General features: G+C 35.0%; 2 long non-coding RNA genes across 2 annotated transcripts in view; both read right to left on the bottom strand.

Moving 5' to 3' along the window:
- LOC130054650 (uncharacterized) overlaps positions 1 to 9323 on the bottom strand; it is a 35886-nt gene extending 26563 nt beyond the window's left edge. The window contains exon 1 of the long non-coding RNA XR_008802977.1: positions 9260 to 9323. This is a non-coding gene — a long non-coding RNA (uncharacterized LOC130054650). The remainder of the gene's footprint in view (positions 1 to 9259) is intronic.
- A 3146-nt stretch (positions 9324 to 12469) lies between these two features.
- LOC125648881 (uncharacterized) lies at positions 12470 to 13302 on the bottom strand. Its single transcript, XR_007360482.2, has 2 exons — positions 13229 to 13302; positions 12470 to 13087 (listed from the first exon to the last, which is right to left on the bottom strand). It is a non-coding gene; the product is annotated as an uncharacterized LOC125648881 (long non-coding RNA).
- Between the last annotated feature and the right edge of the window lie 802 nt (positions 13303 to 14104).

Below are 14104 nucleotides of genomic sequence, written 5' to 3'. Positions count from 1 at the left end.
AGCCCGTTTTGCTTGATATCGTAAGAAAGGCCTTGTCATTTTAAACATTTTTTGCTCAACAAGTATTTAGAAATTCTTTACCGTTCTCAAGTTATCTCTACAAGAAATATTTAGGGGCCAAACTGTAGCTCCCTAACGGGGCCACATAGGGAAAAAACGAAATGTACATATTGTTTAGATTATCATTCTGAACAACTTTTGTTCAAAAATGCTTTTCAAAATATTTGTCGTTTTCAAGATATGAGGCGTCAATTATTTATGATTTTGGCCCTTAAAATCCCTTATTACGTAACATATGACTTTCTTTTTGATTTGATAAGAACAAGCTCGTTTAGATGAACATTTCCGCTTCAATGACTTATTACAAAATATTAATAGTTTCTGAGATATTCTCATAAACCTTTGGACCCTTCTGGGCCCCTAATTTAAAGGGTCAGCCCCTTTTGCTTGATATCGTAAGAAAGGTCATGACATTTCAAACATTTTTTGTTCAACAAGTATTTAGAAATTCTTTACCGTTCTGGAGTTATTTCTAGAAGTAATTTTTAGGGGCCAAACTGTAGCTCCCTAACGGGGCCACATAGGGTAAAAACGAAATATGCATATTGTTCAGATCATCATTCTGAACAACTTTTGTTCTTTATTGCTTTTCAAAATATTTGTCGTTTTCGAGATACAAGGGGTAAAAAATTTATGGTTTTGGCCCTTAAAATCCCTTATTACGTAACATATGACCTAAATTTTTATAGGAATAGATTTGGATTGTTGAGATGAACATTTTTTGTTCTTTGACTTATAGCAAAATATTAACGATTTTTGAGATATTTGATTTAGACTTTGAGCCCTTCTAGATCCCTAATTTAAGGGGCTAGCCCCTAAATCTTGATATTTTCGAAAAGATCTCGTAAATGTGCACAACTTTTGTTCTACATGTCTTAACAAAATATTTGCAAGAAAAAAGATATTGGAGATCAAAGGAAATCGGCGAAAAATTTTGGCATCCATTTTTTCAGGTCCAGGCGAGCTTTTAGGCAAATCGCCTCCGGTAAAATCGAATCCCCCACAAATCTTCTAAAATGTTTACTCTATCTTGTGTAGAAATTTCAAGACTTTAGCTTCAAAACTAACGGAGGAGATGCGTGGACAACAAGGCCCTTCAAAAAGTCACTAAAAGAGAGATAACTCCTGACCGGAAGTGACGTGAAGCACGAAATTTTGCAAGCAAAGTCTCGTCACCAAAAGACATCTTTCCTGAAAATTTCGTGAAAATCGATCGAGAAATGGCTGAGAAAAACGCGTGTACTACCAAGGAAAATAATAATAATAATAATGAAGAAGAAGAACGCGAACAATAATAGTAAGGTCTTCCGCAGGAGACGGAAGACCTTAATAATAAACAGTAGAATCACTAGAAGGTCTTCCGTTGGAAACGGAAGACCTTAATAATAATAATAAGAAACAGAGCAAAACCAATATGTTCCCAAACTTTGTTTGGGGAACATAATAACTAGTACTTATTGTAACGGGGACCGTTACAGATTTTCCCCAAACATTCCCCCATTTAGTAAGTGGTGACAATTAGTTCAGTACAAGTGGTTTTGACCATTGCAAACTGTGTAGCATGTGAATATATAACTATCTTATAACGTTCAGTCCATTTCATGCTAGTACAAATCAGGTATAAATATCTGAGAATTTTGTGCACGTGCACCTACGTGCATGCACGTGCTGAGAAGTAATTCGATCATCTCGATACATTAGAAGGCTTACTGTATGAGTACAAAAGAAGTTTCACAACAGTTCAATGAAAAATGAGAAATTAACGGCAACTCAAAACTACAAAAACCGAAATCAATACACGTGCATACACGTGCGCGTGAGTTCGACACAGCAATTTTGTTGATGCTATTCAATAGACATTTGAACAATATACTTACTATATGAATTTGGTATCGATTGCTTCACTCATAAGAAAGTTATTGGGATTTCAAAATCGTCCAATCAGAATTAAGCACACGTGCATGCGCGTGCAGGAAAGTGATTTTGACCCTAATAATAAATTGAAAGGTACCAAAGATACCTGAAACCTAAATTTCAAACCTATTCATTGCAATCTAAAAATGTTATAGACCAATACTTAAATTTAGACATCAAAAATTACAATGCATGCGCATTCACGCGCACGCAATTTTGATTATGGAAAATTTGTTGACACCATTTCATAGGCATTCATATCATAGATCCTCAGGGTAAATTTGAATTCATTTCCGTTTTTAATTCAATAGTTATGACCATTTTAGTCCCGAAAAAATGAAAGAAAAGATATGCACGTGCATACACGCGCACGTGAGTACGACGCAGCATCAATGTTGATGTCATTCAATAGACATTTGATAGTTATACTTACAGTATAAATTTCATATTGTTTCCATCATTTATAAGAAAGTTATGGCGATTTGAAAATCGTCCAATCAGAATTTAGCACACGTGCATGCACGTGCCAGATAGTTATTATGACTGTACTCGTTTGTTAAGAATATCAAGATACATACACAATACAAGTTTGAAAAGATTTTGACAAAAAACAAAAAAGTTATGGTCATTGAATTAATTGAATATTCAAATATTCAAATATTCAAATGTCAATGCACGTGCGTAATTCTAACCACAGCAATTTGTAAGGAGTACCAAGACACATCAAAACCATTAATATCAATAGAATTTGATGAAAAACAAAAACGTTATTGTCCTTTAAAAACTGAACATTTGAAAAACGTTGCACGCGCATGCGCGTGTTAGTTGGCCTTTTTTATTACACCAATATATAGATACACGTATTGTCTACGTATGCTGTAAATATCATCTCATTCGCTTCGTAAATAAGATAGTTACAGACGTTTTAGTACTATCCAATCAAAATGAAGCGCACGTGCATGCGCGTGCAAATTGGTAATTTTGACCATGAAAATCAGTTAAGGGTCTCAATATCTACCTATGATATGAATATCAAGCCATTTCAATGAACAACAAAAAAGTTAGACTGATTCCAAAGTTAGTGTACAAATTTTGTAATGCACGTGCACGCGCATGTGTGCGCGTGAAGACAAAATAACTATCATTTTTCATATCTACAAATGATATACTATCATCCTATTCAGGCTTCATATCGATCCCTTTTATATTCTGATTTTCCATTTTTTGTACCAAAATTGCAATGCGCGTGCGCGCGCGTGCATGCACGTGCAGACAAAATGACTATCACTATGCACATCTACAAACGCTATACAATTATCCTGGAAAGTTTCATATCGATCCCTTTTATAGTTTTTGAGAACACTATCGGACAAAAAAGTACCGGAGAAAAAGAATAATAAAAATAATAATAATAATAATAATAACTAGTTCTAATTGTAACGGGGACCGTTACAGATGTTCCCCAAACCTCCCCCAATTAAAAAGTGATGTCCTTGTGAATATATAGGAAAAAATCATTTTATTTTAGCCTTTAATTACATGTAGTACGTTCAATATGGTCATTTCAGTACCAAGAAATGAAAGAAAGCGTTGCACGTGCATACACGCGCACGCGTGTATGATTCCGAATTTTTGTTGATGTCGTTCAACAGGCATTTGTATCATATACCCACAGTATGAATTTCATAACGTTTCCACCAAATATAAGGAAGTTATAGCGATTTTAAAATCGTCCAATCAGAAATCAGCACACGTGCATGCACGTGATGAGCAGTAATTCTAACCACAGCAATTTGTAAGGAGTACCAAGATACATCTAAACCCCTAATATGAATAGAATTTGATGAAAAACAAAAACGTTATCGTCCTTTAAAAATTGAACATTTAAAAAACGTTGCACGCGCATGCGCGTGTGCGTTGGCATTTTTTGTTACACCAACATATAGATACACATATTGTCTACATATGCTGTGAATACCATCTCATTCGCTTCATAAATAAGATAGTTACAAACGTTTTAGTATTATCCAATCAAAATGAAGCGCACGTGCATGCGCGTGCAAATTGGTAATTTTGACCATGCAAATCAGTTAAGGGTCTCAATATCTACCTATGATATAAATATCAAGCCATTTCAATGAACAACAAAAAAGTTAGACTGATTCCAAAGTTAGTGTACAAATTTTGTAATGCACGTGCACGCGCATGTGTGCGCGTGCTGACAAAATAACTATCATTTTTCATACCTACTAATGATATACTACCATCCTATTTAGGTTTCATATCGATCCCTTTAATATTCTGATTTTTCATTTTTTGTACCAAAATTGCAGTGCACGTGCGCGCGCGTGCATGCACGTGCAGACAAAATGACTATCCCTATGCACATCTACAAACGCTATACTATCATCCTGGAAAGTTTCATATCGATCCCTTTTGTAGTTTCTGAGAACACTACCGGACAAAAAAGTACCGGAGAAAAAGAATAATAATAATAAGAAGAAGAAGAAACAGAGTAAAAACAATATGTTCCCAAACTTTGTTTGGGGAACATAATAAGAAACAGAGTAAAAACAATATGTTCCCAAACTTTGTTTGGGGAACATAATAATAATAAGAAACAGAGTAAAAACAATATGTTCCCAAACTTTGTTTGGGGAACATAATAATAATAATAACTAGTTCTAATTGTAACGGGGACCGTTACATATGTTCCCCAAACCTCCCCCAATTAAAAAGTGATGTCCTTTTAAATCTATAGCAAAAAATCATTTTATTTTAGTCTTTAATTACATGTAGTACATTCAATATGGTCATTTCAGTACCAAGAAATGAAAGAAAGTGTTGCACGTGCATGCACGCGCACGCGTGTACGATTCCGAATTTTTGTTGATGTCGTTCAACAGGCATTTGTATCATATACCCACATAATGAATTTCATAACGTTTCCACCAAATATAAGAAAGTTATAGCGATTTTAAAATCGTCCAATCAGAATTCAGCACACGTGCATACACGTGATGAGCAGTAATTCTAACCACAGCAATTTGTAAGGAGTACCAAGACACATCTAAACCATTAATATCAATAGAATTTGATGAAAAACAAAAACGTTATCGTCCTTTAAAAACTGAACATTTAAAAAACGTTGCACGCGCATGCGCGTGTACGTTGGCATTTTTATATTACACCAATATATAGATACACATATTGTCTACTTATGCTGTGAATATCATCTCATTCGGTTCATAAATAAGATAGTTACAAACGTTTTAGTATTATCCAATCAAAATGAAGCGCACGTGCATGCGCATGCAAATTGGTAATTTTGACCATGCAAATCAGTTAAGGGTCTCAATATCTACCTATGATATGAATTTCAAGCCATTTCAATGAACATCAAAAAAGTTAGACTGATTCCAAAGTTAGTGTACAAATTTTGGAATGCGCGTGCACGCGCATGCGTGCGCGTGCTGACAAAATAACTATTATTTTTAATATGTACAAATGATATACTATCATCCTATTTAGGTTTTATATCGCTTCCTTCAATATTCTGATTTTCCATTTTTTGTACCAAAATTGCAATGCACGTGCAGACAAAATGACTATCACTATGCACATCTACAAACGCTATACTATCATCCTGGAAAGTTTCATATCGATCCCTTTTGTAGTTTCTGAGAACACTACCGGACAAAAAAGTACCGGAGAAAAAGAATAATAATAATAAGAAGAAGAAGAAGAAGAAGAAGAAGAAGAAACAGAGTAAAAACAATATGTTCCCAAACTTTGTTTGGGGAACATAATAATAATAAACAGAGTAAAAACAATATGTTCCCAAACTTTGTTTGGGGAACATAATAATAATAATAATAAGAAACAGAGTAAAAACAATATGTTCCCAAACTTTGTTTGGGGAACATAATAAGAAGAATAACGAGCTATAACTGTGTTGGGATGCCAACACAAATGTCTCCGAACACCTCCCCATGTCAGAAATTATTTTTGATGCCAGATATGCACTCAGGATCCTCAAAAAACCCTAGAAACTAAGTTTGGTTGAAATCCGACGGACTTGATTTTTGGCCGCCATTTTCTTCAATGGCGGCCATTTTGAAACATATGAAATTAGATTGGAAGGAAATACTGATGCTAGAAATGAACTGTGGAACCTCCAATTACCCCAGAAACCAAATGTTGTAGAGATTTTAACATTTTCAAATATTATGGTATATGGCGGCCATTTTGAAAATGGCGGCTCAAAAAAAAAAATTTGATGGCGGAAATGAACTGGGGGTCACCAAATTACCCTAGAAATAAAATTTGGTTGAAATCCGACAACCTTGATTTTTGGACGTTTTTGGCCGCCATTTTGAAACGGTGGCCATTTTGAAAATTTCGAAAGTTGATTGCACCCCTCCTCATGACCCCCTATCAGCTCACAAAGTTTGAAGTGGATCTGTGGAAACACTTTCATAAAATCGAGCGGACAAATTTCTCTGGAAAGAAGAGGAATAAAAAGAAGAAGAAGAAGAAAATAAGAATAATAAGAAACGGAGCAAAAACAATATGTCTCCGACACTTTGTGTTCGGAGACATAATAAGAAACGGAGCAAAAACAATATGTCTCCGACACTTTGTGTTCGGAGACATAATAATAAGAAACGGAGCAAAAACAATATGTCTCCGACACTGTGTTCGGAGACATAATAAGAATAACTAGAAATGATCTCGTTGCGAGCAACGAATAGGTCTTCCGTCCAATTTCTGACGAGATAGGACCTTGACTGGAAGAATTCAATTTGTGAATTAGTGAAGAACGACTATACATGAAAGAAATAAACACATACATGTAAGATGTGATTTATCAATTGTAAACAATTTCGGTTTTGTTTCATTCACTTTCAAGTATCTCGGTAGTCCATAAAACGACTAAAAATTCCAATTGAAATTTCCATAAAAAATACTGAGTTTTAGGACAACTCCCGGTTTCGAACAACCAACTTCCGGTTTCGAACAACCAACTTCCGGTGGAAATGATATGACTTATTACACTCTATTAAATAATTTTATGAGGATTAGAATTTAAAAAATGAAATATTACATATTTTTATGGTACTTCCGGTGGATGACGAAAGTGACGGCAACAAAATTGAAACACGTATATCACATCTACACGTCATAATCTAACATTCCTCAAAGTTTCAAGACTTAATCTTTGACAATTCATGAGAAAACGCCTGGAGGAAAAAAAAACCCGGAAATCGTAGACATTTAACGAACGGAAGTGAATTGGAAAAAACAATAATTCACTATACTCTAAAGGTGGACAATGTCAATTATACATGTGAAAATCATATCACACACTTGATTTATAAGCGAGAGATATATGGAGCGCCAAATTAACATAAACTCAAATAATTGAAGATATCTTCAATTATTTGAAAATATCATCAATTCAATTATTGCTCTCTTTAATTGGATTAATGCGCGCATTAAATCAATTATTGCTCTCATCAAATGAATTAATGCGCGCTTCAATTCAATTATTGCTCTCATCAATTGAATTAATGCGCGCATCAATTGAATTAATGAGAGCAATAATTGATTTAATGCGCGCATTAATTCAATTATTGCTCTCTTCAATTCAATTGATGCGTGCATTAATTCAATTAATGAGAGCAATAATAGATTTGATGCGCGCATTAATTCAATTATTGCTCTCTTCAATTCATTTGATGAGAGCATCAATTTAGTAGAAATATTGCTCGCAATAATTAATTTAGAGCTCGGTTTAAATAATTTGATGATCTCTTTAATTCAATTGAAGATATCTTTAAATCATTTACAATGCTTTTGTATAAGGAATTAATGCGCGCATCAATTCTTTTAAAGAGAGCAACAATTCAATTAAAGATATCATTAATTCAATTGTGGATATGTTGAATTTAAGATATCTTTAATTATATAGTTGCTATCTCTAAAAGAATTATTGCTCTCTTCAAATGAATTAAAGATATCATTAATTCAATTGAAGAGAGCAATAATTGAATTAATGCGCGCATTAAATCAATTATTGCTCTCATCAAATGAATTAATGCGCGCATCAATTCAATTATTGCTCTCATCAATTGATTTAATGCGCGCATTATATCAATTATTGCTCTCTTCAATTGAATTGTAGCGCGCATCAATTCAATTGTTGATATCATTAATTCATTTGAAGAGATCATTAATTCAATTAAAGCGCGCATCAATTCAGTTGAAGAATTAATGCTATCATTAATTCAATTAATGCGCGCAATAATTAAGAATTGAAGATATCATTAATTATTTGAAGAGATCTTTAATTCAATTGTTGCGCGCATCAAATGAATTGATGATATCTTCAAATAATTGAAGATATCTTCAATTATTTCAGTTTATGTTAATTTTGCGCTCCATAGAGATATGATAGCAAAGAAGTAACCATTTTTCGAAGTTTTCCTCTAAAAACCGGAAGTTGCTGGTTAAACTTCCGGTAAGACTAACATTTTCTGAAACGCCGAAAGAGACCTAATTAATCTATGCAAGTTTTGTTTCAAAATCATAATTTTGAAATTTGGCGTTTCTTTTGTTCACTTCCGGTAACGGCTGGAAGTGACGGATGATAATGATAAACATTTATTACAGAGCTACAAGTCACCATCTATCATCCCTGAAAGTTTATACACTCAATCTTAAACCGTTTATAAGAAAACGCTCGGACAAAATATCATTTGAAAAACAGAAATTCGGCCGCAACTTGAGACCGGAAGTGAATTTTGAAATAGTGGTGCAGGGTTCTTTTGAGATGGATAATGTCAATAATATCTGTAAATATCGTATTAAATGGTTCATAAATAAACGAGATATACGAGGACAAAGAAAGACCGTTTTTTAAAAGTTTTTCTCTGAAAACCGGAAGTTGCTGGTTAAACTTCCGGTAAGTCTAATATTTTCTGAAACGCCGAAAGAGACCTAACTAATCTATGTAAGTTTTGTTTCAAAAGCATAATTTTGAAATTTGACGTTTCTTTTGTTCACTTCCGGTGTCGGCCAGAAGTGACGGATGGCAAAAATAATACCTTATTGCACAGCTACAATTCATAATCTATCATCCCTGAAAGTTTGAAGACTCAATCTTTAACCGTTTATGAGAAAACGCCCGGACAAAATATCATTTGAAAAACAGAAATTTGGCCATCTTTAGTTAATATTTAGTAATTTTTTATGGGTTGGCGCGATAAAGAATTAGTCTCACTGCACTACGTCCTTGAATGAAGAAGAGGCGTAAAAAGACCGGCATCCCTCCACTCACCTCAAACTGAAAAAAAAAAAAGCAGGGGAGGTTGACATCTGAGTGACTCGGGTGATATATGGGGAAAAGAAACTTGATAAAGTGTACTACCAAGAATATTGCAATCAATAAAGATTTCTATCTATTAAAAACTTTTGTTAATTACAACAATATCTAGGCCAAGCTCGCTACGCTCGCAAAGCTCAGTGGTAGTATTAATGCCTATTTCTCATATATTTCTACTTTATTGATAAAATTGCCGACTCCTGTGATAGAACATACATCACAATATATTGAACATAGATCACAAGATTATCAAATATACATCACAAGATTATCGAATATACATCACAAGATATTGAACATACATCACAAGATATTGAACATACACCACACGATTATCGAACATACATCACATGATATAGAACATACATCACAAGATATAGAACATACATCACAAGATTATCGAACAAACATCACAAGATATTGAACATACATCATAAGATTATCGAACATACATCACACGATTATCGAACATACATCACATGATATAGAACATACATCACAAGATATAGAATATACATCACAAGATATTGAACATACATCACAAGATTATCGAACAAACATCACAAGATATTGAACATACATCACAAGATTATTGAACATACATCACAAGATATTGAACATACATCATAAGATTATCGAACATACATCACAAGATATTGAACATACATCACAAGATATTGAACATACATCACAAGATTCACAAGATATTGAACATACATCACAAGATATTGAACATACACCACAAGATATTGAACATACATCACAATATATTGAACATACATCACAAGATATCGAACAAACATCACAAGATATTGAACATACATCACAAGATTATCGAATATAGCAACGTTTTACATAGCTGCAGCTCTCTGAAAAAATATTTTGACGGAACAGAGAGCTACAGTTCCACCCTTAATAAAAACCTTCGATTTACGGCGTACAAAACGCTGCGCACCATTGAGGCCTGATATCGTAGTATTCTTTTGTTGCAGTCTCATAAATTTAATATCAAAAAATTCTTAACATATTTTCCTACTATAGTTGTGTCCAAACATACCTTCAAATATTCATTAAAGCCCCATACGACCCGAAAACTCCCAGCTTCAAATAATTTCGTTTGTTGACGTAGCCGTGTCAATTCGAACTCTGTTGTTGTTGGTACATCAACACGAATAATTTATAGAAATTAAAATATAAAGTTTTTCTAAAGGTAAAATAAGCTCTTGATGAATGATAATGCTACAAAATTCCTTAACACTCGTGTGAAAGGGATGGAGACAGGACCAGACAAATGAAAGCCCGCCGTGAGTTTAACTATTTGAATAATTATTATTTAAAGGAACTGGAATGATATATTATTTAAAATATTTAGCTAAAATATTTGTGGGGATATTAGTTCACATACTCCTCCTAGGCACCTGATCCCACCTCTGGTGTGTCCAGGGGTCCGTGTTTGCCCAACTATCTATTTTGTATTGCTTGTAGGAGTTATGAGATTGATCACTGTTCATTATCTTCACCTTGCATCTAGACGTTATTGTGCAAGTATGGAAATGAACTGGGATTCGAATTGACCCGGTTACCTAACATGGCTACGTCAACACACGAATTCATTTGAAGCTGTGATTTTTCGGGTCGTATGGGGCTTTAATGAATATTTGAAGGTATGTTTGGACACAACTATGGTAAGAAAATATGTTAAGAATTTTTTGATATTAAATTTATGAGACAGCAACACAAGAATACAACGATATCAGGTCTCAACTGTGCGCAGCTTTTTGTGCGCCGCAAATCGAAGGTTTTTATTAGGGGTGGAACTGTAGCTCTCTGTTCCGTCAAAATATTTTTTCAGAGAGTTACAGTTCTGCAGCTACGTTTTACATGCCATAAGCATCTCAATATCCTAGCAATTTTTTAACATGAATTAGATATACTTTAATTATAAACTCTTGACTCTTCTGGGCCCCTTATTTGAAGGGTCAACCCACTTTTTTCTTAATATCAAAAGAAAAAGCATTATGTTTTCAAACAATTTTGTTCAATAAGTATTGAAAACTTTATTACCGTTTTCGAGTTATTTAAAAATGTATTTTTAGGGGGAAATACTGTTAGTCCCTAATGGGAGCATTTAGCGGGAAAAAAAGAAAAAAAGTGCATTGTTAGGGCACGTTTGGTCGCCTCAGCACCTTCAGTCGCCGACGACCAGTTGTGCCGCACGTATCGTCGCCGGGCGATCGAATGTGCCGTGAGGGTGGACACGAATGGTCGTCAATTTTAGGCCATACCCGAGCACGAAGGGTCGCCACCCAAGCTCCTAGTCCCAAACCCCAATTTGCTTTCCCCCTCCTCCTCCTACACCTTCTTTCTCCCATTTATTCCTCCTCATTCTTCTCTAAATTCTTTTTCTTCTGGTTTGATCAAACCAAACAATGAGTTTTTCAGATGCTATTGGACGTCCCCTATAAAATTCACAGCACATTATATTCCGATTCGAAACAGCTCTTCAAACTTTAGACATGTTTCAAGTGTGCAGAGAATAGACCTAAACTTGAATTTCATAAAGGTGGCGTAAAAGGGTAGGCATACAAGCGGTGAGAGTGCACCAAAAAACATTGATATACCCACAAAACTAAAGACGCCTACTCTTCAACAGATCAGAGCTATCCCCGCACTGCCCCTACAATCACCCCCATATAATCTCTTTCGTTCACCCAAAATTCAATAACAGAGAAAAAGGGAACTGTGTTTGTAGTGGTAAATACTTTAATAAATAATGGCTCCATTTTGAAAGAGCAAATCTCATATATGTTACGCTTCTATGACTGATAAAAAAATATATAAATACATGTAGCTCAGGAGATAAATTTAAAAGAGGGTCCTCCGTGGCCGAGTGGTTAGAGCATCGTGCTCAAAATCACACGGCCTCTCACCTCTGTTCAAATCCCGCTCGCGCCGGTAAATGAAAAAGTTTCCCAGTTTACTTTCGGAAGGTTGGTGGTCTCTTCCCAGATACATTGTATCTGGGTTCTCTCTTCCACCAATAAAAACTGGGTGCCACCAGATAACTTAAAAATTGTTGAGTGTGGCGGAAAAATCAATTAAAAAGACTTTTCTATGCCCCTTATTTGAACAGCCAGTCCCTTTTGTTTATTATCTCAGATGTAATAGAAATGTATACACAACATAATTATTTACTTGAGAAATTTATTTATGTTTGGCGTATTTGGTCGCGGTGAATTCCATTGGACAATAAGTATATTGGGCGGCCCCGGGTCGCCCCCCAACAATGTACAATACAAGTGGCGACCCCAAGTGGGTGAAGCAAGTTCTCAAATGCACAACGCCACGCACAACAGAAATGTACAATGGCCCAATAATGTCCCATTGACAATGTCACATCAATGCAAAATGATTGATCAATGGGCCAATATCCCATGAATATAAATGGCCAATGGGCCAATATCCCAGTAATATAAATGTCCAATTGTTAAGTTCAATGGGCCAATATTATCCAATACCCATATTGGTTGAAAGCACAAAAAAAATCAATGATTAAAAGATAGGTTTGCGCAACAGCAAATTTAGAAGTTAATCACAAAATTGATCCATTTGAGGTGGGGTTTGACGAGAATGCCCATCTGGCCATAGCAGCATTCCTAGTAAGATCTGCCCTTGGATGCACCGCGACGTTTCGTTCTGAGTTGTGTTCAGGCATACTGGTATTCCCTGAAGATACAACAAAGCAGAGCAGCAAGTACCATGATACAATCAAGCAAGCAGAACACAAGTTTACGACCTAAAACTAGAATATGCAGTGGAGGGAGGGTGGGTTTTTAAACTTTGAGATGTCTAAAATATACAACCTACCAATTTGCTCGGCTGCTAGAATAGAAAGGAGGATATGATGCAACTGAGGTTATTTATATACTTGGAGATTTATTTAGAGCCGAATATGCTAGACGTTAAATATTCCGGAAAGCGCATTTCAATCAAACGATGCATTATTCCAATCTCTACCCAGAGTTGTCGTTCCTTGCTCTCACTTACATATATGGACACAGACTACCAATTATTTTGCTATACATTCCTTTATAACATAAAAATTAATATAAAAAATTCCACCGCCTCAACTTATTTGAAATTTGACACAGACTTAGAGCAATTCAAGTCCAAAAATATTTGTGAATCTCAGGAAAATCCACCGCACACAAGTCCTGCAAGTAACCCCTACCCTGCATATTTCCCTTTCCCTTTGAGAAGCAGATAAACAATGGCCTATTTACACCCTTCCTACTACACACTTAAAAGAGCAGGATTTCCCATTATTACAATTTTTAAAAAAAAAAATTCAGACACTCTCCTTTCCATCTATGCCCTAGAATAACACAATTCCACCCCACAGACATCCCCAAGAATTTTTAAGAAAAAACTTATATTTATAAATTGTTGTCGTGTTCTGGGGTTTATACTAGGGTCCTGTAGTGTATATTGTAATGCTATATTAGCTGCCTGTTTTCTGGGGTTAATACTAGGGCCCTTTATATTGTAATGCTACATTAAATGTCTGTTTTCTGGGGTTGATACTAGGGCCCGGTAAACTGTAATGCTACATTAGTTGTCTGTGTTCTGAGGTTTATACTAGGGTCCAGTATATTGTAATACTACATTAGTTGACTGTGTTCTGAGGTTTATACTAGGGTCCAGTATATTGTAATACTACATTAGTTGACTGTGTTCTGGGGT

The sequence above is a fragment of the Ostrea edulis genome, chromosome 5 (assembly GCF_947568905.1).
Source record: "Ostrea edulis chromosome 5, xbOstEdul1.1, whole genome shotgun sequence".
Lineage (NCBI taxonomy): Eukaryota > Metazoa > Mollusca > Bivalvia > Ostreida > Ostreidae > Ostrea > Ostrea edulis.
This window is presented reverse-complemented; position numbering and strand designations above follow the sequence as displayed.